The sequence below is a fragment of the Glandiceps talaboti genome, chromosome 8 (genome assembly GCF_964340395.1).
Source record: "Glandiceps talaboti chromosome 8, keGlaTala1.1, whole genome shotgun sequence".
In the NCBI taxonomy this organism is placed as follows: Eukaryota; Metazoa; Hemichordata; class Enteropneusta; family Spengelidae; genus Glandiceps; species Glandiceps talaboti.
In genome coordinates, this window is record NC_135556.1 from 6,150,039 (window position 1) to 6,175,231 (window position 25,193).

At 34.0% G+C, this 25,193-nt stretch overlaps 2 protein-coding genes across 2 annotated transcripts in view; one reads left to right on the forward strand and one right to left on the reverse strand.

Moving 5' to 3' along the window:
• LOC144438522 (cholecystokinin receptor type A-like) overlaps window positions 1–3,102 on the reverse strand; it is a 124,364-nt gene extending 121,262 nt beyond the window's left edge. Inside the window, exon 1 of the mRNA XM_078127582.1 lies at window positions 2,917–3,102. The gene's annotated coding sequence lies outside the window, so the exon portion shown is untranslated. The remainder of the gene's footprint in view (window positions 1–2,916) is intronic.
• LOC144438521 (TBC1 domain family member 19-like) overlaps window positions 1–25,193 on the forward strand; it is a 145,310-nt gene that overhangs the window by 50,391 nt on the left and 69,726 nt on the right. The window lies entirely within an intron of this gene.

Sequence of the window (25,193 nt, forward strand, 5' to 3'; positions counted from 1 at the left end):
CAGATATTCTTCACCACCAGTGGGGAGGGCACAGACGAACAGCTAAACACCCTCCTCACATTTTGTTGAGGGGAGGGGGGAGTGAGCATGGTTCCATAAAAAACATCATTTTTGGTCTGAAACAACATGTAATTAATGAAAACCACAAATCTGCCCGTTGGCTACATCTGTGTCAAGTACCCTGGAATCTGACCTAATGTGACCATTTACAATTTATAGTAAATATTAACAGATTTTAATACTTTTAATATTTGTCATCACATTTCCTTGCGAGACTTACTGACTGCCCTATGGCAGCTGTAGCAGAGATGATTAAGAACTGTGTACATGTTTGGAGAAGTCATATACCTTGGAATCTGACCTAATGTGACCATTTACAGTATCAACATTAACAGATTTTAAAATTTGTAATTTTTGTCATCACATTTCCTTGCGAGACTTACTGACTGCCCTAGGGCAGAACTGTGACATGTTTGGAGAAATCAAGTACCTTGGAATCTGACCGAATGTGACCCTTTACAGTAAAGTTAACAAATTTAAAACTTTCAGTTTTTGTCATCATGTTTTCTTTCAAGACTCACTGACTGACTGACAGCTATGATAGCAGAAATAAGAAGCTGAGGAGTACACAGTTACTTTGTGCATGTTACTAGAGGTCAAATACCATGGAATCCGATTTATGTGACATTTTTACAGTAACATTAACAAATCTTTAAACTTTAGATTTTGTCGTCATGTGTTCCGATCATTATATGTTGATTTATGGTTGTTTGACTGCTGTGTCAGTTAACCTCAATTATAATATGGTAGCATGTTGAGGTTGTAAGGGCTGCTACTTTATCCAGAAAGTGTGTCATTTCCGTTTATTTACTGAATAGTTTGATAGAATTGTGGTTTGCCGTAAAGTTGTCAGAACTGTAACAGAATATTGAAAAGTAATGATGTTTAAACCAGGCTAGAGGCCTCAATTACTTGTCAAGGGAAGTGCAGAAGTCTTAACAAAAAGTCAACTGATTCCAATTCCAGCCTTGCATGTAAAAAAGACATAAATTAACACAAAGTTTCTCACCAATGGTCCAAACTGAATGATGTGTGTTGCTAGTTTGTATATCTGTAATTGGACTAGGTCAAGTATGAACACTGACATGTTTAGACGATATAGTTTACAGAGATTGACAAAGTGCCACCACGCGGCTACTGGTATTTAGTACAAAATGTCACTATCCTTATTATGGACAGTACAAGTTATTGGATCTAAGTCCTCTAACAATTGGAGAACAGTGAGGTATATATCAGGGAGACTTTATGAGCTGGAACCTACAATATCAATATGAAGATTGCACTTGGGTTCATGTATGTGCATGCAAAAGATTCGGGCAGGTAATTTCACTTGACACCAGGTTCACTGTGATAATGACATCCAAATAGTAACTGAAATGAACAGCTAGTTTCAAATTCTAGCAATAACATGCTAATTAGCATTCTATGTTTATACCTGCTGTGATAAATAAAACTGAAATAGCAATGAAAACATTTCAGATTCTGGCAATAACATGCTAATTTGCATGCCATGTTTATAACCTCTTGTGATGGCAGCCTTAGATTTAAACAACTTTTATAATGTTATTGCACTTTCAAAAGTATCGGTGTACATAAAATTGGACGGTTTACTTTGAAGAAAGTGTTTGATCGGAACATATACATGCAGCCCTTGTAGACTAAATCCACTTTTTAACACATTCTAGTCAGTGGTGATTACTTCAGTAGCTACGTAATACACTATAAAAGTTTGACACTTTGAGATGAACAAGGATGGCAGATGCAAGGGAAGGGATAGACCACGACCTACTAAAGACTCTGAGAATTTGCAACATCCTGCATTTAAACAGCTGCTACTGTCATTTTATTGATGTCACATCATGTTCCCCTTTTTGCATTTTATCTTTTGATCATAAACTTTCCCCCAAGGCTAGATGTTGAAAAGATGTTGATCTCAAGCAGTTTGTAGAAAATGAACACATTTAATACACATAATGTAAAAGCTCGACTGTTCCTTAATAAGAAATTAAAGAAACATGTTTTTTTTCCCGTGATATTCATTTATAGTCAGTTTCCATATCTTGTATTGCAGATAAAAATTGCAATGTGTGGGGAGGATATATTTAACTTTGTTTGGTTTTAGTTTTCAAAACAGAAAAGTGTCTTTTCAGCATTTTACTTTTCACCCCTTTGACATCTTGTATTACATTTTGCTAATATTGATTGGTGTTAGGTGTGCACCGTGTGTGTCTATTCAATCTAAAGGCTGACATTGAAAACTTTTCAAATAGTGTTACATACATACAGAGTACTTATACGTACAGGTATCACTCAACATTGGTGAAAGTCTGAATGGAAAGCATACAGACAGAAGTGACTATTTTTCAAAGATTTATGCAAAAAAAAATTGTATGTGTACATTTTGTGATCTAACAGTAACCAAACCCCCCCCCCCCCAGCAAATTCAAAATGAAAATATAAAATGAAATCATTAGAATCATAAAAAATAAAAACATGATGTGGTGAAAGTAACCATCAGACTATACCACATACAAAACTACAGCATATTACATCTGATCAGATCTTTGCACCTAAACACATGCATACACTGATTCAAGTGAAATATAGAAAAAAAGTCACCATGCAATGTTTCCACTATACTGTGTCTGCATCTACAAAAAAGCTTGTGTGAGTATACATTTTACATACAGATTCAGTGACACTGATGTATACATACTCAATGTCAACCCTACTGTATCTACTATCAAGACAACATTCCTATAACAGACAGATGGATAAACCATGCATGTACCCCGGTACATGAACTTGACATTGGAATGCTATAAATACAATGTACACCACATCAATACTACTCACATGACAAGGCAAGAAAAACCCTTGAGTCTTCAAGATGACTGAAACCTAATCTTCAATTTCTTCTCTGGGCCATGCACTTCCAGACATGTATACTTGCACTGTGTACTCTCAGCATATACACTGGGATAGGATTCCTCTTGAAGCCTGTTGACAGCTGGTAGACTGCAGAGACAAGAGTGAGAGGGAGAGAGATATAGTGTGGTTGGTGAAGGCAGTCAAGTGATTACACACACACATTACATACCATATTTGTAAAGTTCACATTATCCATAAATTGTCATTGAGTGTCAACAAAGAATGGGCTGTACACCAGCTGATGATGAAATACTTAGTACTAATATTGATGCAAAACATATTGAAGGGGACTTGCACTCAGATTTAAAAAAAAAAATTTTCTAGTATATTTCCCCCACTATTTGAATTTGAATTTTCAATAAGCGTACATGTGTATACTTGTGCACCACTTTGTTCTTTTTTGCTATTAGATAAAATGTATTTATAATAGAAATCAACCGAGAAACCTATACTCCCCAAAAATTTTACCACACCCACCTGACAAAATGCAAATATATCCCCCTGCCACCCCCTCTCTCCCCAGTTACTGGTAAATGGTAATAATACTATGCTAATCCATGTGTAAATTCTACTTGTCTATAAAACTTGCTCCTGTTACCTGTTTTTTAAATTGAAAACCATCCGTTTATAAATGTAGAAGCTTTGTGTATAGTTGTTTGTCAAGCTTTTGATTGTGATAGTAACAACATGTGGTTCATAAGTTTATGATGGTTTTAACACTATGTAGTAAGTACCACTTATTATATAAATTTTGTATTCAACTCTTTTGGTTTAAAGTTTACACTGTGATGTGTAACAGATTGTCATAATGAGAACCATATAACTTAACCTTAACATGCAACACGTGTAACAATACATACAATTATACAAACGCATGTCACAAGTGTTACCACTCTGTGCAGAGATCAGACTTTATTTTTTACAATATTGTATGTTATTATCAGACTAGCTGTAGACTGACTCAAAGGTTTGAAGTCCTTGTAACCTTTGCAACAGTTCTCATCATTTAAAATTACATGTAAATATTTTTTATAACTATTTTTTAAATTCTCAATGCGCAAGCAAATCTATCGTTTAAAGCTTTGTGTGACAGACTGAATCTCTGTCCCTCTATCTGTGTCTGTCTCCGTCTTTCCCTTCCCTCTCCTTCCCCCCCCCTCTCTCTCTCTCTCTCTCTCTCTCTCTCTCTCTCTCTCTCTCTCTCTCTCTCTCTCTCTCTCTCTCTCTCTCTCTCTCTCTCTCCCCCAATAAATAAATAATGAAAAAAAATCTAAAAAATTCCGCTTTGGTTAAATAGTTACCCAGAAACAACACCCACCTCAGATACTTTATTTATTTAACAATTAAATGATTATAGGAAATGCTTTCCAGATGAGATCAAGATCCCAATATTCGGTAAAGTTCAAAATCAGTAAAAAGGACTTTCATTAGCATTATCTAAAGAGGTATCTGCAGTTAATTCATTATATCAAAGGATAAAATTTCATCTTTGAAGTGGGATACAACTTAGATGGATATCACACATCAATTTAAGTTTTCCATCATATAATGTGAGCAGGATGTCATGTTATACTTCCATGTGTGTGTAAGATTTTGAGAGATTCACTGATATCCACTCAACAGAACTTCTAGTGCGTACATATGTATCACCAGGTCACCATTTGTTAGTGCCTTGGGCATTGAAAAGTGTTTTTCAGATGGCTTTGATCCCCCTGTGCATTTAGCTCATAAAAGTAAACATGTTAATAGTAACCTTTAAAGTAAATAATCATGTACTCACTTAGGTTGTGTTTTCCAGTTTGTAGTGTTTAGTTTTCAATATACCAATTAGTATTTCTTATAAATGTGCTAGAATTTCACTGTATGTATTGAGTAATTGTTTTTCTCTCATATTTTTCTATCTTAATGTGGTTTAATACATTGGTTCTTGGCAAAATAAATTTGCATTTTGATGGGAAATAATGCATATTCAGTATGGGTATGTCTAGAATCCTTGCATATCAATTTTCCTCATTTGCATAAATTTATATATTTTATTTTTTCACATTTTATCTCAGATTTAGTTGAAGGACATAATACTTGCAGGAGTGAATGTTCCTTTTGACAATGATATAAAATACTGCTCCTCACTGAAAAGTGTTGAAAATACAATAACCAGAGTTTCTCAACTCTAAGTAGCATACCGGGATACATTATACGTTGTTTGAGTTGTTGCTTCGTTCAGTCTGGCATCTGAAAGGTGTTACACAGTGTGCAAACATTGTACAGAGTATAAACACTTCAAGTTATAAATGCAGAGGACTGAAAATATGGTACCTGATGATCCTTCCATAAATTATATGTTTCAAGTATTAAAAATATGTCATTGTAATTTTCAGAAATTGATATTGATTCAGCAAGGGTGTTTGAATTTGAAGATCATGTCAAACATCATTAAAATGAGGGCAAAACTGGCCGACCAATAGATTTCTGACACTGAAAGCAAACAAATCACAAAGACAAAATATAAATAAAGTTACAGTATTTATTACAAGGGTCACTTTCAATCCCTTATTTATGCTGAACTGATGCAACATATGGTGTCAGTGAAATTCTAGCACTTCGGGTAAATAAGTGCTTTTCACATTCTTTTTCCAATGCTTGTCAATTATTGACAGCCCCTGTTGGCTATGATGTTAAATTCACTAAGATTAATGATACTGCAAGAATTTGAATAAAGAAACAAAAATATCTAGTATATTGAGTATATCATATATATGTATATTGGAGAAATGAGAAACATTTTTTCTCATTTTGTTGGCCTTATAACTTGGATAATTATAATTCTGCAACAAATTGATTTTAAAAAACCCAAAAATATAATCATTGTATCATTTCTGGTGAAAATCAGTGTGAGAAACCATTTTTAAAATTTTGTTTGCCTAATATAAACTGAGATGTGGTAATGACCCAATAGCAATATACCCCATTATGAATATGATGGTTATCAGTTATACTTTTCAATCAAACCCTGACATCCTACAGGTGAAAAAACCTATAGTTTGATGAGATAGGAAAAAAAAGGAAAACTTTACATAAATTAGTCAGACAGGTTAAATTGTTGTGCATAGTGGACATATAAGCTGAATCTCACACAGCCGTTCATATTTTGCAAGGAACTATCATAGATTGTAGCACATAGAACACATAGGAAGGGACAGTTCTCATTCAGATTTGTTGTATTAAATACAAATAAACCTTCTACTTTCATTGAATAAGCTTGACAAATGTGATGTGAGCCCGAGATATTACAGACTTTACACATAGTGTTGAGTTTTCACTGCTGAAATTTGTAATACTTTTGGGGCTTTCATTTTGTTGGTACATTGTTACTCTCAATGTAGACATACATGTACTGTAGACCTTCCTATGTTGGTGATGATGATGATGATGACACAGACATTTATTTACAACTGTTTTGTATGTTCTTCACTTTGCATGCACTTTGTTTTGTGTGTGATACAATGAAAATCACAAAACCTGAAAAAAACATCATCTGGCTCGACAAAATCCGACTAACGTTGTTAAATTTTATCGTCTGGCTCACAAAAATCTTACCAACATTGCTACATTTTATCATCTGCTTAACAAAAATCTTACCAACATTGCTACATTTTATCATCTGCTTTATAACAAAATCTTACCAACATTGCTACATTTTATCATCTGCTTAACAAAAATCTTACCAACATTGCTACATTTTATCATCTGCTTAACAAAAATCTTACCAACATTGCTACATTTTATCATCTGCTTAACAAAAATCTTACCAACATTGCTACATTTTATCATCTGCTTAACAAAAATCTTACCAACATTGCTACATTTTATCATCTTCCTTGAGAAATATCTCTGTTAGTCAGATTTTTGTTGAGTCATGATAAAATTTAACAATGTTAGTAAGATTTTTGTCAAGCCAGACAATAAAATCTAGCAGTGTTAGTAAGATTTTAGTCGTGCCAGACAATAAAATATGTCTCTGTTGGTACCATTTTTGTTGAGTCAGACATTTTGTTTCAGTTTTCTTGATTTTAATTGTAACCCTGGTAGTTTAAGCTAGTGCGTACACTGACGTAATGACTAGAGAGGAAATATTTGAAGGCTTAATGCTCTTCATATGAAAATGAAAACTTAATTTTAATGGCACAAGGTTATATGATTTTTATTCAAATGAAAGTACTTTTAATAAATAAAAATACATTCCAGTATAATGTTAATGTCGATACATATAACATTACAATTGTCTTCTGGCGTTGTGAAAATAGTTGATTAAAACGTATGGTAAATTACATCATTGGATCATTTATGGGTTATATCTTAATACTAGGTTTGAGTTCAGTCAATTGCAAGTGGTGGTTAAGTGTTCTCCAGTAAGTTCATTATTACGAGTACCTTTTAAGTATGCAGCAAAAACTTTGCCCAAATACGTATATAAACTCAGCCTGTGTTCCTTTATAATAAACTAAAACCACAAACTAATTTCACCTATATGCATAGCCTTTGTATTTAACCTGTGAGATTCCTTAATTGGTAGAAATCTGTTTACCAAGTCTGCATGCTCTCTTCATCTGAAAATGAAGTTGGGCGTAAAACTCAATTAACCTGAGCTAAAAATCACTTTCATGTCTAGCTTTATTATCATGCATCAACTTGCAGGATCCATTAGTTTGGGAAGTACATGTTTTTCCAAGTCTGCATTTTAACAACTAACATGTTCAGCATGGTTAGTTTTGCAATGAGCTTTTGGTGTGATTACACCAAACTCAGCTCTCATTAGGATGTCAAGATCAATGTGAACACAGACAAGGTAGGCCAGAAATACATTTATCACTGATTCAACACATCACTGTCAGTGTTAATGCTGTATGTAAATAACACTGACCAGTACATATACAAGATGTAAAGGTACACAAACTGACATGTGTACTCAAACTTAGTGACAGGGACATGTTAGAGAAAATAGATAGTCTGTATTTGTTTTTCACTAAAAACACCCTGAAAGGGCAGATTTACCATAATGTCTATAAGACTATAGCTGAAATAACTTTGAACATTCAACGCGGATAAAAAAAATTTCAACATCAGAATATATAGAGCGAGATTTTCAATCAATATGTCTGAAAGACAAATAAAAGCTAAAATAAGTAAGTGGGCGAGGAGAGACGCCTTAGAATCACTCACAGTATTTATTATTTTATTAATCTCGAAGAAGAAATGATAGCACTTAATATATGTTTATCTAATCCTCTTAGAATATATCTGAGCAAGGAATATGAATTTTACAATTCTGTATTTTTTGTCCTTAAGTCAGCAAAGAGTACAAAACAAGGCGAGCTTTCCACTGACATTCAATAAATTATAAAATGTTTTCAGCGATATTCGTTACAGCTTTTAATCATAGAAGGCATAGCTAACTATTGCCTGGCAACCAATTGATGGTACTGCGAGTTCATGGTTGCTATAGCAACTAGGGTGCATCTCTGAGTGTGGCCTCATCACTTGGATGTAGCCCAAATAGAATTAAGCTTGAAGGGTTAATATCATTGGTAAATTTAAACCCCAAATTCAATTTCTGTCAGGCACATTTAGACAGATTGTCATTTGATTGACGAAGCGTTTCTAACTTACATTAAGTGAAGCGCTTCGTAATTGTAACATCTCCTCAACTTTCTCACCCAAACTACTGATCACCCACCAGTAAAGATATTATCACTGATAGGAAATTTGATTTGAGTGAAATTCCAGGAATATTTCATTTGAACGCTGTCGGCTAGAAAAATGGGATTGTTTATGACAGTCCTGCAGTCCACTATTGATTTGTTGAAAGTCTTGAGGTTTATTTCAGTGAAGCTTTTGTGAGACTCAGATGTGTCGACTATTTGTGGCAGAAGTTCATTTTCTGTGTAAATAACATGCTCCTGCACTTCTATATCTGAACGAATGAATTTAGTTCAATGTATCTCTGAATAACGTTTTCCTGTACTTCTTTCGTCAGATGTGTGAATCTTACCAAAAGTTTGCTGTATTACAGATGAAAATGGGAGAATTTAGACAAAAATGTCATTCATAATTGTTTGCATACTTATTTCATCATAATAGCAAGTAGTGCTACACCAACAGATTATTTTTATTTTTTCAAATTTAAAAAAAAAAATGTTCATGTAATTATGTTTTCCACTGTTTTCCATATGATGGTTTCTTCCCATCAGATGTACAGCCATTAACTATATTGTCTTTTTAAGTTGATGTCAGTTTATGCATCTACTATTTCTCGCGAGACTTCACAATTTTTGCTATTTTTTTTTTTGGAATATGTAAATAAAAAAAGTTTTAAGGTCAGCAGCCATGAAAAACTAGATGGGGTTGGGTATTAAACGGAAACCAAGCAACCATATGTAATTAAATGGAAAGAACAATTTTTGTCCACTTTTCGTCATTTAGAAAAAAAAAATTTGAATTCCATTCGCAATATCTTATCATATGTCACATCCATTACAATGAGAAGTAAAGCAAAAATTCTTTTACAATGGACTTTTGCAGGCAGTTGTAGTAGTTCTCACTTTGGACATGAGAGGGCCTATTTCATGTTCATTGTCAAACTGCTTCTTCATAGTCATACCACAGACAAGGAAGAAACTGAAACTTAAAGACCAGGATTTCAATCCCAGGTTCTTGTATTAGTATTATTTCTGTCTTATTAGTGAGGCCATAAGGATTAAATAAGACAAGTATTTTGTTCTGATCTAACTTTTTAGCAGTACTGTCAGCAACAGCTGAGAGGAGCTTAAGGGTTAGGTTTATTCTTCGTCTGTTGTGATTTGGCTATTGTTCATAAAACTCTTTCTATTTTCATCTTTTACTCTGAAACTGGCTGACAGATTCCTTTGATATTTGAGGTGCATGAACCCTAGGGGGGGGGGGGGGGTAATTCAGACTGTTCATACCGAGTTGATGTGTCAGTGATTTTTTATTTTTAGGTCAAAAATGATACTTTGACTTCTTCTCTGAAACTGGTGAGTGGATTGCCTTGATGGTTGGGGGGGGGGGGGGTGTGGGAGAAGGACGGTTAGTCCATTCAAATTTGTTCATTCCAAGTTGATATGTGTAATTTTAAGTTTTTGACAATTTTCAATTTGTAATTAGGCATCCGGTGCATCCCATTGGCTGGAAGAAATTCAATTCTACCATGATGAATGACAATCATAGTAGAGAACAATTTTCAGTACTGACTTATAGAAAGATGTGATTTTCTTTTGAAGCCATAACTAATGATAATAGGAGACATGTATTGTGGTGAATCTTTGACCTGGTTTATAGGTGATATTGACGTGAGATCCATAAATACTTCACCACTATAGATATTCTTAGAGTGGCCATATGGATGAGGATTGGGTTAATTTAGATCTTTAATTTATAAGACAATGGCTTCCTACTTGAAAAAATCAATGTGAAACAACACATTCCAAGTCTGTGTTTGTAACTCAATAAATTGCAAAAGAAGGATAAATGTGTAAAATGTTTGTTATTGTACGTACAATAATACTATTATAACACTTTTTTACTCATTTATTTTTAGCATTTTGCAATACATTGAATTAGTATACATACACAGACTTTGTCAATGTTATTATGTTGATTTTTTATGTAGGACACCATGATAAAATTGTTTTATATATTAAAAATCCAAAATAAATACTCAATCCTCATCCATATTGCCACTTTAATTGTAGCATAGTTCAGAACTATTTATAGAAAATGGTCAACTAACAGTATCTGAGGTTCCCCTTGTACATCTCCTGTACCATTTTACAAAATTTAAGAAAACAGCAGAGCTATTTTGATTGCTTAGTTGCTTGTTCTACATGTATCGCTCAGCCTGACAACTGTTGTACAAACCTAGATTTGAATCCTTACCCAAACTGATCCTATAAGCACAAAAGTTTTGTAGAGTTTTACTAATCTAAAATGCATAGCTTTTTTTAATCCATGTGATCGCTTTTCTTTTACTCCAGAAACTATCATAAGGTTATAGGATCAAAGTATTGATGGTACATGTTTTAATAATTAATTCAATATTATGCATCCACTATGATTTCTCTACTTTTTATCTACAAGCTAGACTTATAAAACTTTAAGATGACTGTTAGTTCCAAGAGATTGATATAAATCTATGTATTAGTATATTACAGCTAAGGCCGAAAAAAATATTGTTTCTGGTCAGGACAGTTTGTCTAAAATGGTGTGACGACACAATTTTTTTTTTTAAATTCTGTCTCTCAGTCTACTATATATGGCAGTTATGTTTATTGTTCTTCTTATAGTACTTTAGCGCAAGTGTGTATGTGGGGCAGATGTCATTTGCTTGTTCATGATAGGCTCTGCAGTTGTCTCCACTGAAGTAGGGAGGGTTATTTTTGTATTTCCCCACGGATCTACCGACTGCATGGACTGGACAAACACACACACACACACACACACACAAAAAAAAACACCAAACAAACAAAGACCGACCTGGTTTGTGAGAAGACTACATGTTACATATACATTTATGATCACACAGTTGATTATTTGACAAGCTTAGGTTGTTGTTTTACCTGATAGATAACAACACTTTTACTGATGAATCACAGCATGATTGTTAATGAGGAGTCTGAAAAGCTGAATGAACATCAACAAAACTCTTTTGTAAGACAATCCTGCTGTGTTCAGCAATATAAGTGCTCTTATCTAGCAAGTAAAACATCAATCATTTGGGCAGCTGAGATTGTTGATCGTTGTAAATGTTATGTACAGTTTTCAGGCAAACACTCCCTGATTTAGCTGTAAATGTATATGTTATGTACAGTCTTCTGGTGAACACTCCCTGTCTTAGCTGTAAGTGTATATGTTATGTACAGTCTCCTGGCAAACACTCCCTGTTTTAGTTGTAAATGTACATGTTATGTACAGTCTTCTGGTGAACACTCCCTGTTTTAGCTGTAAATGTATATGTTATGTACAGTCTTCTGGCAAACACTCCCTGTTTTAGCTGTAAGTGTATATGTTATGTACAGTCTCCTGGCAAACACTCCCTGTTTTAGCTGTAAATGTATATGTTATGTACAGTTTTCTGGCAAACACTCCCTGTTTTAGCTGTAAGTGTATATGTTATGTACAGTCTCCTGGCAAACACTCCCTGTTTTAGCTGTAAATGTATATGTTATGTACAGTCTTCAGGCTCCCAGTTTTAGCTGTACAGTCATGTACTGTGAAATCATCAAAAGATATATCATACGTTGGCGTGATCTTACATAATTGATCTGTGACTCAAGGCCTCCATAACTTGTATTCTCTCAGTTTGAGTTTGAAATCTCTACGTAACATGTAATATTAATTTTTTTTAAAAAAGATACATTCGGTTATTATCCCATATTATTTTCTCAGATCAGCTTAGGAGTAGTGAAAGTCGTATTTTACAGGTATTATGATGTTGCTGAAAGGACAATGTCTGCAACAATTAAAGTTGTAGTGAAAGTCGTATTTTAATGCAGTCATTACAATGTTGCTGAAAGGGTGTATTGTGTTCACAACTTGTAGTAAAAGTTGTTCTGCAATGTGTAGTGAAAGTTATATTTCACTGGTACGAAAATGTACTAAAATGTGATCCTACTGAAAAGGGACATTGTCTGCAACTCATAGTGAAAGTTGTACTTCTTAGAACGTGTGATGCTGCAGAACTTTTTAAACACAATACTACATGATGTTTAGTATTTTACCCCAATCAGATGTTTTGGCAAAACATAGACACTTTTACATGTGCATGTATTGTGTGATCGAGATCTATCATATTTTCATTCAATCAATGTTCTTTTTAAAATCAGTCTAAATTTAAAACAAAAATGCTCTCAGAACATAATAGATCTGAAAGTATTTCCACAAGGTAGTATTTGCTGTACAGTGTTGGCACCAAGGAACCATGTTTATTGATTCTAAGATTGTGACACCACTGATTACCTAGATTGTATTGATTGAAAAGTCCTATGTAGGCAGTGTTTTAGCGATAGAAAAGGCAAGCTGTTTATAGTAGTATAAAAAAAAATCATGTTTGACGTGCATGTGGGAAAAAAAAGTATATAAAACATATTAAGAAAAGTTCTGATATCATCGTCAAGTCTATCCTATCAGATACTTGCATGATAGTGATACCCCCCACCCCCCCAATCCCCTCACATATGATAAAGTCAAATATTTGAGGCAATGAGAGAGGAGGGAGTAATACTTATATATCATTCACGGTGACCATAGAAAAATTTAGAAGGAACGTACTACAATTCCCCCTCCCCTCTTGCCTCCTCAAAAATGCCACAAATTCTATAATAGACAACACAATATGCTGTTTTGGGTTATAAACTTGACGTCCATGAGTGAAAGGAGGTTATTTGTTCCTATGTACATATATATGAGGTTGACATTGATTATTTGTCAGGGATAAAGCTGTGGCTATGTAGATAACAAACAAAACAGTTTATCTTTGATTACCAGCCATCACTTATCCAATCCAGTAAACCCCTAATAAATGAAAACTGACATGACTGTCTAGATGAAAATCTGATTGGTTCCCATTAGTACGTCATGATTTAGCTCTACGGAATACAAATCTATCACATGTCAAGAGGACGAGAACATTCACTGCTACAGGCAGCAACTTGTATTGTACAAACCAACCTTCTTAGTCTACACTGTGATCTTTGATTTTGTACTTGGCTTCTCAATAACTGTACAAGTTAAAACTATCAACAAGTGTCTTGTGGTTTGAAATTGCTCAAACTGCTTCGTCTTGTAAATGCATACGCAAACTGATTGGTTTAAAAATGAAATGCTCAAACTGATTGCATGCAATTGGGAAGTGTTCACAATACATGAGACGTTTTGCATATATTCAAATGAAGTCATTATGTACATGAGCACTCGTTACTCAGATGAACACTGGAGATAACATCAACATCATTTACATAAAGGCTAATATTATGTACTGGCTCAGACCACTTGTAGTGTTGTCTGAGGTAAGGGTAAATGTCTACAAACAGGCATGCTGATAATGGTAATTGGGGTGTGGTTTATTGAGAAGTGAAGCAGATGTAGACAGGTTACTCCTGTGTAAACCATATAAAGTACACTACTTGTAAATAATTCAAATCTTTCCCCCAAGAATTTAAAAGCCAGTCAAACCAAATGACCGCCATGGGAATTAAAACCAGCATTATACACCATTCAATGTCCTGACTTCAATACAGTTTGCCACAGGTTTTTGATTTATAATATGAACAAAATTCAGATAAATATATCTTTTATGTCATCACTTTGTGTCACTTTTTCTCAATTTTCAAAGGGATTTAGTTTCATATATAAAGTTCTCTCATGTAAGTAACGTCAGCAAATTTATGTTCTATAACTGAAGTAAACACCATGAATCATTTTGGGTAGAGAATGCTATCACTGTCAAGTCTCGGGGTACTATTTACCTCCATTGTATATCTCAGCATGTCTAAAAGTAATGTTTTTTAGGCCACCACCAAGCTTTTAAAGTTTTTAAGTTTCAAGGGTTTTATTGTTACAGTAGCTTTTTTATTAAATGCTTAGCTGAAATATTTGCATGAAACTGTGATTAAACACGAGTATTAGTGATTATGTTGATACATGGCGCCTATGATAACACTGAAATTGTCTTCAGTTGCTGTTTTAAGTACACTTGATGTCATTAGTAAAATAGGGATTTGCTCAATACTTTAGTATTTGTGTACTAAGTAATTCCATAGAGAATAATTTGTGTACAGTGTTATGGCTAAATACCCTGTTGTTAGTTATGCCAATAGCAAGTGATGTCTAAGTACTTATCATGTATCAGTCAATCAATACTCAGTGTGTTTGCCAAGTTTAGGGAATCCTAGTAACAGGTGGGTGAAATCGGGTATTAAAAGTTGCATTAGATTTCCATACCTTGATGCGGGAAACCTGGTAAGATTATCTGGGGGAATTCAGATAGATTTTACCGACTTAGCACTTATACAACAAGTATATGCACCCACCCCCACACCCCAGCCTCCTCAAAAAATGAAAAGATAAATGAAAAACTTGGCTTGAGATTCAAATTGTGCTTGGCTTTCACTAATCACCAACTGCAACCATGAGACTAATGTACACTCTTCACAATTTAGCTATTTTTACTAATTTCATTTTTAGTCTCATGTGAAAACAAACAGATGTTGACTTCCTATTCTCACTTGAAGAAAACTCTCATGAGAAAATATGCAGTATGTCATAAATGTATAAAGTGATTTTAAGTTAAATGACATGGAAGCAGGTGTTCAAAAGACATTTCTATATATATACACGTAATATACACGTACATGTACATGTGTTATGTGCATGCACCCCTATTCAGTCAAAGTCTACTGGGGCAGATTTTGCTGCAAGGGATCTCCACGATATCTGTTCATGATTATGTTCTCTCCATAGCATTAAACGGAAGAGACAGAATTCAAGTAAAATAATCAGATGTTATTCCCCAATATTTTCCTTCATTTGGCAGCCAAGGAAAATACGAGTGACCTAAGGGGCTTCGTCACTACAAGTTGCGAGGCGAGTAGTGACAACCCTTAGGTCATGAGTATTTTGCGACTGAATGAAGAAAAATGTTGGAGAATAAAATAATTATACCAGCACCAGTAATATCAAAGAAAACTTGGAGAAAAGTCATGGCAATTTTGAACATTTTGGCTCATATTTTGAACACAGCAGAAATAGTGACGTAGACATTGTCCCGATATTTTGTTCCACTTGGCTCGTGCTTGATATATAATAATCAATATTCACAGTCATGTAGTGTAACAAAATATGTCTGGGATATGTTTATTTAATGATATTGATAGATATAGACAAGGCAATGGTTGTGTCTGGGTGTAATGGATAATACTTAACATTTATCTCACAGATATTGACCTACAAGCAATTGTATACTCCATGTCCCAGTGGTGAAATTTCTGCACAGAATAACTTTACCCCTGAGAAAACGAGTATTGACTCAGGTTCTCATACATGCGACAACTAGACCCCAAGGTTAGCAACAAGGTGCTGCAGTGTATTTACATTAATAAGAATGATAGGCCTGCAGATAACGTCTCCTGACAATGGTTATCTACAGTCTAGTTTACTCAGCCTCCAAAATATATACTTCTATCTCAGAATATGAACTAAAGCAGTACTTAAACTGAACCAGGTTGAGAAATTTTTTTAGTCTGTTTACCCCAAATTGTATGGAATGTTAAATTTTATAAATTATAAAATAAATTTTGAATATATGATAGACAAATATGAATTATTATCAAGATAATTTAGGAGTTAAAAAAAAATTCTAGAAAGAGGATGTCGAACAGCAGACATGTGTATCAATATGTGATACAGGAGATAGCAGATAAGGCACAAAATGTTTTAGTCAGTACCCTAAAAGTATTCCATGAACTATCTTGTTAACCCCTTTTAATAAAAATTTGAGTGTAGGAAAATAATAAAAGAATGATTTCAAGAATTTTTCCTCTACAAAGAGGATAGAATAGACATGCCTAGATATCAAGACATGGTACAGTGGAGAAGGCAGAAAGTTGTAATGTACATGTACAGTTTACCCTGAAAAATATTACTTAAAAGTTTTAACCTTTAGAAATTTGAATGTATGACAACAGAAGGACAATTTTGAGAAATCTTTTACTTTCTTCTAGAAAGTGATAACATAGACATGCCTAGATATCAAGACATGGTACAGTAGAAAACACAGAAAGTTATAATGTACAGTTTACCCCGAACGTATTCCTGAACCATGAAATCGTATCCTTTAGAAATTGGAGTGTAACTATAATGACAGATACGGTGCCTGGATAATTTCAAGAATGTGTACTTTTAGAAAATGAAAGGATAATACAAACTGTCTGGACATGATACAGTTGAGAAGACACAAATTTAAACTGTATTGCTCTCGGCTGTCTCTCTCAAAACAAATTATCTGTTCTATTCCAACAAAGGAAATCAAGCTGACTTCATAGTAATGGATACTTTCAAGGACTGGAAACACTTTTACTGAATGTAACACTGAATGATCTTGATTGTGCATATTGAGATATGATGTAATCTAAATACTCCAAGCAATTAGCTTTGTAATAAACATTAGAACTTCTGTGTTGAGTGATGTGGATATCTTTCATTGATAGAGGGCCTACTTTTACACAAGAGTCTATGGGGGGAAAGTAAAAGTTTACTTACGAATCATGGTACTGCTAACTTTCCAAAAAACAGATACCATGCTATACTGTTTGTAGCTTGTCCAATTGTTTTTCTTAAGTTTAGGGAACCATGGTAGCAGAGGAGGTAATTCACATAAAAGTTACATTTCCTGTACTTTAATTTTGACAAGGGAACTCCTGACCAGTAATACAAAGTGAGAAACTTATTACCAATGAATAAAAATACTTTCACATCAAAATAAGGGCTTGGGAGTGAGGCTGGCAACCTTTGAAAGTGACATGGAGCAGATGATTATGACCGAGAACCTCGCTTAAAGTGTTGATGTCACTTGTGGTTTATACATGAATTATGCATTATACATATATGTGATTTCAGTGGAACCCTCCCACGTCCCCCCTCCCCCATTGAGTTCCAATGTATAATTCCGCTATCCCACCATGTTCAGTGTGTGCAAAGCAGATAAATATGGCTTGAGAATCAGAAATGTAAAAGAAATAGCACATCAAATAAAGATGTCAAGCTCTTTCAAAAAATGAATTTGAAATTTAAGAAAAATTACTAAATAAAGACTATATGCTACCTATTTTTGACAGTTATCTAAATGTGAGTCGTTTCGGGATATTTTGCACATACAGATTCCTTTGTATAGGGATAAATTACATTGTAGAGAAGAGGAACAATGCCAGCATGTGCAATTTGTATATGCAATACTAAATCTCTTTGTTTCCTCAAAGAGATAGTTTGTCATATAGAAACAAACATTCTTTGGTAACTAACGATAATTGCTTTATCTATGACAGCCAATTATCTACTTGACAATAAAATAAAACTGAACCAGATAAAACAATCTCTGAAATCTGTGGGAATGAAAGATGTTTGATATTAGAGCACTAAATGTTTAATTCTACTTACCTCATACAGATGTTTAGGAAGATAAGGAAATTACTCCCTCAGCAATTTGCAATGATTGCACTATCATGAGATGTGAATGGTTATTGTACTTCTACTGTATTACTGTTAAACTGATAAAGTACACAGGTTATGATAACCTGGTTGATTGCTCTCACAAGCATTGTTTCTCTGTAAATTTCTTGAACTTATGGATTGAAGTGATGTGCATTATTGGTGTATGCTGTAAGCCAATTTGATACACCACTATCACAGCAATGTTTTGTGAGGCATCAAAATGTGGCGCACAACCCCCCCCCCCCCCCCCCCACCACCACCACACACATTCTTTACTTTATGGTGATTCACAAGAAAACCCATTCATTTTGGCCAACAAAAAGCTGTATTTTATTGGAGGCATAACTGTGCATCGTTGATTGACTTTAATATGCTTCAAGTTTCTGTTAGAAAATGCTAACAAGTGGGCCTACACACTAATGAAAGCTTTTTACTGTAGCTGGTCAGTGGGCAGACAAATTAGGAAGTGTGCCCAAACTAGAGTATTTGATATCTACACAAGCTGATATTAATGGACATTGAATGATTGGTTTGATACCGTTTGACTCTCATTTCAAACATTTTAAGCACACAGAATTAAAGCATTCACATTGCAATCTCTATCCTACCAGGTCCCTAGTTTTATACAGCTGGGTTGACTGAGGCACAGCAAATCTTGCCCAAGGTATTTAGCCACTGACAAACAAATGGCACCGATGGGGCTTGAACCTGCCACCTGCAGATTCCAAGCCGGCCAGTCTTACCATTTGCCCGCCATGACTCCACAAATGGTGTTTATTTGGATTTTTTAATTAAAAATAAAACAAGTAAATACCATGTTTTCCTACCTGATAATGTGAATTAACATCAACCAAGTTTGTTTGTTTGTTTGTTTGTTTGAGATTTTCCTAATAAATTGCAAAAGGCTATTAAAAAAGTGTGTAAAAGGTTTGTTATTGTATATACAACGACAAAACTTTCACACATTTTACACTTTTTGGCAACTTATTGAGTTACAAAGAAGGACATGGTATATGTTGTTTCACATTATTTTTTGAAGAAGAAAAAAGAAAAACACAGTGGAGTTGTTTTATGAATGAAAAAATACTCAATTCTCATACAAGCAGCCACTCTCAATAAGGGGAGCTGAAAAATCAAAAGTTGCCACAGGTAGAAAATATCTTGTAGTAAGAACACAGTTAAAATATTGATTTCAAGTGTACATGAAAAGTTTGAATGCAATCATGAAATCACCAGGGATTTCAATTCACGAGAAAACAGCGGTAAAGATAGCAAAAATAGCGGAAAAACCTAACAAAACAAAAACACTTTCATACCCATGGATAAGAAATCCTTTGAAAACATGATAAAGATCCGAGTGTGAGTACATTGGCCTTTATAGTAGTGAGAACTCTGAGAAATTCGCCGTTACTTAAAGTATGCAGTGACAGTAAAACTCCGATTACATGATTTATTATCCCCATTACACTCAAAGATTACCGGCTAATTCCATGAATTATACAACGCTAAAAACAACATTTACCTTTTCCGTCTCGATACTTATGTTGTTAAAAATAAGGGTCGGGTCATCTTGAGATTAAACTGCATTGTAAGTATGGTTTTTAATCCTAGAAGCGTTAACCTTGATATAGTAAAGGTGAAAGGTCATGGTAAACAGTCTGTTAAGCTGTGTCAGAATTGATTTCTTACTTTGATTGTTCATACAATGTACATAGTGATTGTGATATTACTGACTAATGTTCAAACACATAACTTCATCTTTAATAAATGTCATCCTGTCCAACAAAATGAAAACATGATGCACTATTGTTTTACTAAACTATTACCAAATGCCAATCTAACCAATACATTCAATAGTACGCTGTCATTTCAGATTTTTGTCATGAATTTAATACACAAGAATTTTTTTATTTTTTTTTGCAAGATATTTCATATTAACAAATATCGATGTTAGTACAGGGTCTACATACACATAATGTGGGTTTTTATATAGCACTTTTCCACTCTGTGCTCAAAACACTTTGCAATTATTACCCCTGGCATGGATCTATAGCGACACAGTGGCCCTTTATACTTTTCTCAACTCACTGGGGAGCATACAATCCACTGAAGCCTTTATAAGTGCATAGGATTAAAGCATTCACATTGCAACTTCTATCCTACCAGGTCTCAAATTATACAGCTGGGTTGACTGACAGGTTCAAATCTTGCCCAAGGACTTTAATCCATTCAGAAACAAATGGCAGCAATGGGGCTTGAACCTGCAACATGTACAAAGAAACTATGAAAACTGATGCATAATTGATAAAAATGAAACCATGCAGTACTTTGTGTTATTTATTCAGATATGATTATTGCATGTAGCCTTTATCAAGTTATGAAATGTGAAAGAAATTGTTGATGTATTGATTGAATGTATATTTTCACTGTCTAAAGTTTGTTGACATGACAGATTTGTTGACAAGACGGATATTACATTCGTAGAATTGGGATACAATTCCCATATTTTTAGTTTGAATTATTCTGTGCTCGTTTAATCTTACAGAATCCTACAACAACAGATGGTTAGTTTTTATATTACATGTACTGTCATTTTAGAGTTACTTATATATGGAAGTTGAATCAAAACGTTGATTTTAAATGTCATGGGATATTTTAATGCACATATAGGTTCCTTGCCATTATACTCATCATTGGTGTCGTATGTCCATGGTGCATAGATTTGATTATCGTTCCCCAATATTCATTTTGTATTGAAAAACAAGAAGGAATATAACCAGCCAGTAGCAGATAGATAGTAATATGATTCTCAGGTAGCAAGTATTTCATGGTTTTGGAAAAGAAATATTGATGGGTTATTGATTTTACATCTTTCACTTGTGCTGAATTTTAAAGATTGTTGAGTTATGGTTTTTAGTGCATGGTGATGACAGGTCTGATAAAATAACGTACATGTACATGTAGATAAATGTCGGCATGATGTAGAGTGATACGAGATTTGTATCCTGTTGTTTGTGTTTGAGTGTAACGTCATTATAAACTCAATGTGAATTTTTATGCATTGACAACGCAAACAAAACACTTCAAAATGTTCAATTTTAACCAGCATGTACTAAATAGTAGCAGATCGCATGACATGTATTACAATGTATCTCACATGGTGGAGTTGCTACTTAAACCACAATATTTGAATCCCATGGTCTTGAAATAGTATCATCTGACCAGTAGAACCACAAGGATGACGCAGGATCATTCTTTGTGTTCAGAGCCATCTTTTTGTACATCTCTACGAGACAATTTTTTTTTTCACATCCAAAGTTTAATCATCATCTGACATTGGCATTTAAACATTGTCACAGAATGCCAACAGCTATTAGAAGTACATGAATTTGTATACACATACTTTTAATTTATGTATTTTGGAGATTTAATGTACACTAATTTGACAAGAAACATACTATGACTTGACAATTCTCTTTCAAAGTCTGCAAATCTAGATGGCAGCCGAGTTCAGTTATGACTTCAGCTGTTCAAAGCTTTCTATTTTTTTGCGTGGGAATACAGCTGACTTCCATGTGTATTTACCCATGTGTTGTAGAAGGGATCTCATTGATGTTCTCAGTGATATTTAATGTGTACATGTATGCATAAACGATTTGATCACAGCACTGTAAATACCTGCATATTGATCACTTACATATGTCAACATAGCATATTAAGTTTGCGTCAAATTTCTGCAAATATGAAACTGCTCAAATAATTTATAGGCACAGATTATATTTGTTATGTTACTTAGAGTTACAATATATTGAATGTACATATTAGCGTTCAAGTCTTGATGACAGAATATGTAGGTGTATGTGGAATTTGAAATAACATAATTTTTTTTCAAGAAATGCATATTATATTGTCACACAGTGGAGAATATATTGTTCATGGTTCCAAGAATCAATAGGACAGTAAAATGTACTTACATTGGAACAGTAAACTTACAATCCAGACTGAGCATGCTCAGACGCAATGGACTATGGGATTATCTGTGGTTATTATTAATAATACCTAATCTGGAGCTACTGATAAAATAAACCTCACACAATGGTCAAGATGACTATGAATTGATTATTTGTGGTTACAAATAATGTAACATTATTGTTTACAATACTATTTGATTAGTATTGATAATCACATTTCCCATGATGCAACATTCAACATGGCGGGTTTGCAAGTTCCCTATTGGAAATGAATTCGGAGAGAGACATTAACGCTGAATAATTAAATCATTGCATGATCAACTTTCATGGTAGACTGATTGAAACATTGCATTCATTTCCAAAGTAACTATATCTTACTGTCCTATTATTATACAATGTGTAAGTTATGAGACATTGGTGGCCCTCAAACTGACAGCAAATTAGTCATAATATGATATGTTCTTGTACCATGGTCACGGTTCTTATAATTTACGAGTAACGTTTCTCCTGTTCAGGGTGACAAACTTTGTCAAACCATCCATTTGCTGGCTTTACCACTAGGTGGCGTAGCGGCAATGACATGATCATAAAGATGATGTAATTGGTAATGCCCCCTCGTACGTGGTCATGGTGTTGCCCCCCCCCCCCCCCCCCCCCACCTTCTGCCGCCTAGCAGTAAAGCCATCAAATGGCCAGTTTGACAAAACCTATTGACCTGATCAGGTGAAACGTTACTCATAATTAACCCCCCCCCCCAAAAAAAAAAAAAAAAAAAAAAAAAAAATGTAATGTAAGGATACCTACAGAATTAACCAGGCTGTTGGAATACACTAGTATAGTAAACTTGTTCTCTTCAGGCTGCTTGGTGAAGTTGAAGAGCGATTTCAGTATTCTTCATGTTTAAGGGAGTAAGTGGAGTATAATGAAGTTATAGACTGCATGATTTAAATGTCAACCAAGGTACAGTTCTGACTAAGTAGCTATTAACAGCATGTGATCAGGCAATTGATGTGTCTTTCAAAAAACAAAATGTCAGGTTTTTTAAAATAAATGCGTGTACGTAGTCTTCCTTTGGTCATGAGGTAGATTTGAGGTTAAAATCCCATCAGACATGATGCATGAAATGCATACCATAGTATAAAGCAAGAGTTGTCCTGAAGGCAGATCAACATGAATTATGTATTGTTTGTGTCTACGGCTACATACAAATTCACTTGCTTTTTCATGGTAAATGCTACATTTTATCAGTGTTTTGCATTTAAATGTCTGATGAATACTGAGGTAAATGGCAACTGTCAAGTTCAAAATTATGGTGGTTCATTGGCTACATGCTATCTATTATGGTGTACCTGCCAATCATAGTACTGTTATACTCATTGTCAGTACTAAAAGACCCAATTCTCCTTTTAGTGGATTATAGGGTGGAGAGATTAAGAAAAAAATTCTGGTGCCACCTGTTTAAATTACTTTTCATGATTAATAAATGACTGGAAGAGAACACAAAAAGACTGATGGTATTGGCCCTTTCATATGCAAATTAGATATATATTCTTTGTATATGCAAATTGAATATTTTGCATAAATTATTGAGTTCACAATGTCTTGTAAAGTATGCTTGTTATGTTGTTAAAGAATATTAATGGCAACAGCATATGGCAACATCCAAAAAATATTTAGTAAAGGCTGCTGCTTTTTGTGACCACATACTGACAGTGAAGAATGCCAGCAACTAGTAATGTTTGTGATCCTTTATTTCATTTACAAAGAGAGTTTGGACCTGCATATGTGTCTTTCTGCTCAAGCTGTCATGACAAAATCTATCACTAATATGATCTCTTTGAATGCGAAGGACATATCTTGATGATGGAGACAAAAGAAAGTTTGTCAACTTAGCTGTCACAACATTAAATTATAGGAAATTCAATATTTGAGAAAGATATTTCTACTTATTACACATGTCACTTTAGTGTCAGTTTTTTGATGAAATACATCTCTTTCCATCATGATTTATTTTTGTAATCTCCAAATAAATCAATACAATTATACAGCAATGCTAAATATTGCTCTAAGAGATGGGATAGCTTTCTTTAAAACTATATATAATTTATTCTGTCATGGGATACATTTGTATAACCAAAACCATATGAGTTAAAGTTTAAGTTTATTTATTTTCCAAAGCGCCTTTTCTATTTAAAATATTCAAAAGCGCTGCACATAAAATACAGAAACATAAATAAGGTGAATGCTACAAAGACAATTATACCGTTAACACCCTTAAAATGTCAAATGTTAAAAGGATAGTGAATGGTCATTAAAATTATAGACTGAGACTTGTTATAAAAGCCTTAAAAATGTCAAATATATATGTCAAACGAACGTAAATGACCACTAAAATAATATATTAAATTTTGTACTCTGAGTCAAATAACCAAATCACAATTCATGATACATATACACCATGATAGTATACATACAGTATCATTCATAATACTTTTAACAATGTAAAACTAGTCATATCTTTATAGATATTTTTAATAATCATAACTGATATATGATTTAACAAAATAACATACCTCATTTCCAAACCCTATAATCCAATGAGCCATTGATGAAAAATCAAAGTCTGTGGTGTCGGAAAATAATCTAAGTCTTCTGTAAACATAACATTGACACAAGTAATATACTTCAACATTATATAAACTTAAGCTTGTAAAATGGCATCTCATCTTCAGTTTTGTTCATTCGTTAACATTCATGTACAGTACTGAAGAACGTGCATACCAAATTGCCGTGAAAAGTTGTTCCATTGTATCGTTTCTTCTTTTGATGACTAGTATTTATACTGTCTGTACAATTTTATAAAAACAGATGGCAGCACTTACATGTTGTGTCATGTACCGGTAGACATGGTACAGTGAAAGATGTTTATCCTTAGGCATTTCAAATGTTCAT